The 2,577-nt window shown below is 37.7% G+C and overlaps 1 protein-coding gene across 1 annotated transcript in view; it reads left to right on the top strand.

Moving 5' to 3' along the window:
- LOC106813724 (L-threonine dehydratase catabolic TdcB-like) overlaps window positions 1–2,577 on the top strand; it is a 14,468-nt gene that overhangs the window by 903 nt on the left and 10,988 nt on the right. The window lies entirely within an intron of this gene.

Raw genomic sequence — 2,577 nt, 5'->3', positions numbered from 1 at the left:
TGCATATATATATATTATCTGCGAATCGAACCATTCCGTCTTTCGATTCTGGAATCGAATCATTCGATCCGTGAATCGAATCATTCGATCCGTGAATCGAATCATTCGATCGATTCCAGGATCGAATGATTAGATTCCAGAATCGAATGATTCGATTCACGGATCGAATGATTCGATTCACGGATCGAATGATTCGATTCCAGAATCGAAAGACGGAATGGTTCGATTCGCAGATAATATATATATATATGCATGTTTAAACTTTAAATGTTACCTTTGATATTTTTCCTATATATATTCAATTCACATCGAAGACATTTGCGTGATCGAGAATATATAAGAATATATAAGCAGATCGCATTATTTAATTCACGGATCGAATGCTTTAATTCACGGATCGAATGCTTCGATTCACGGATCGAATAATGCGATTAATTCAGAGTCGCATGGTTCGATGCGGTGCGTGCAGGAGGGATCTACATAATACAGAGATCGACTGATTCGATTCTAAAATCGAACGATTCTAAAATCGAACGATTCGATTCCAAAATCGAACGATTCTATTCCATAATTGAATGGTTTGATTCCAAAACCGAATGGTTTGATGCCAGGATCGAATGGTTTGATTCTCTTTTCTGATATAAAATCAAATAATGTGAACATTCAAAACAGTAAATGCATAATACAATCGAATTAACATGCATGGTATCAAATGATGCAATTGTACTTTTGGCAGGGAATTATTGTCGATTTATTGCATATAACATATGATTAAATAATCAAATATATTATATGCGATAAATCAAATGTTATATGTGGTAAATCGAATGTTATATGTGATGAATCGAATGTTATATGTGATAAATCGAATGTTATATGTGATAAATCTAATGTTATATGTGATAAATCGAATGTTATATGTGATAAATCTAATATTGTTATATGTGATAAAATCAACCATGCATAAAACAAAAAATCGAATTATGAAACAAAAAACATGCCATACGGCCCAAGCCTAGTTTAGCACAGATGAGAACACACTTTTGATTGTAATTACCTCAGAAGAAACAGCCATGTGATATAGCACCTATCAGTGACGCCTTCAAACACAGACTATATTATAGTTACTGTAATATCGAACATATAGGCTATCGTATATATGATATCATACGTAATGTTCAGTTTCAAAGCCCCGTACGCACCATATATGATTGTAGACTAGAGACTGATGATATATGAGATGTATGATGGTAATGTATATGAACTGATGATTATGAGATAATAATACTTATTAGATTATTATGATTAGCTCTTGATGAGATGTATACTCTACTCTTACCCTAGCTCGATCCAGTACTATAGCCCGCGTAAAGTATATATACAGGGGTGTAAATCCGTACCGAGGAGTGGGGGGGGGGATGATCGGGGATAGCCGGGGGCAAAATTAACCTTGGCTGCCGCAGGCAGGCCCGCGTGCTGTAGGCATGTCAGTGCTAGGGGGGTCTGGCTGGGGGCATGCCCCCCATAAAATTTTGAAATATTTAAGCCATTTTCCTGCAATCTGAAGCATACTGTGGGCCATATTCTCATGTCTGATCACACTATCTCAACCCTAGACTCAACCCTACAAGTTAGGATTCAAAACACTTTTCATGACTTTTCAGAGAGCGTACACAGTTAGGTTACTATAGACTCCTGGTAATAATACATGTATTAAAACACAGGTAAGAATTGCAATTTCTCACAATTTCACGTGTTTTTGTATGTTTGCAACCATACTTTTTGGCTATTCTTTTTTTTCTCTCTTTTTAGCTCACCTTGACATCGTCAAGCTGAGCTATTGCCATGGGTCGTCGTCCGTCGTACGTCCGTCTGCCTGTCCGTCAACATTTGGTTTCGGTCAACGATAACTCAGGAACCGTTTGACCCACATGTTTGAAATTGGGTATAGTTGTTACTGCTATGCTCCCATATTGAACGTCTTATTTTGGAGCACGCCAGTCGACGTACTTTCGAGCCACGGCAATTCTTTTGCCAAAAATGGGAATTGTCATTAGTCAGTTCAGGTTCAATGGATTTTGCTCATTTTTGGTATGTGAATGAATAAGCGCTAAGGTTTTGATTTAAAAAAAATTATGCAAATTAGGTAGGGTTTGGCAATTGTATAGTATATATATCTATAGACACGCAGATATTAAACAGTCTGTGGTGTCACACTCGTCTGGTTTGTTTTACAAGATTTCATTGACAATATCTTTAATGCAAAATTCCTGCTATGAACATATTATGATTTATACTATTATTATTAGCTCACCTTGACATCGTCAAGCTGAGCTATTGCCATGGGTCGTTGTCCGTCGTACGTCCGTCCGTCCGTCCGTTCGTCAGTCCGTCCGTCCGTCCGTCCGTCAACGTTTCGCTTCGGTCAACGATAACTCAGGAACCGTTTGGCCCACATGTTTGAAATTGGGTATAGTTAATTGTTACTGCTATGCTCCCATATTAAACGTCCTATTTTGAAGCACGCCAGTCGACGTACTTTCGAGCCACAGCAATTTTTTTGGCAAAAATGGGAAA

Source organism: Priapulus caudatus, unplaced genomic scaffold (genome assembly GCF_000485595.1).
Source record: "Priapulus caudatus unplaced genomic scaffold, Priapulus_caudatus-5.0.1 Scaffold814, whole genome shotgun sequence".
Lineage (NCBI taxonomy): Eukaryota > Metazoa > Priapulida > Priapulimorpha > Priapulimorphida > Priapulidae > Priapulus > Priapulus caudatus.
Note: the sequence above shows the minus strand (reverse complement) of the source record. Positions and strands in the feature narration are given on the sequence as shown.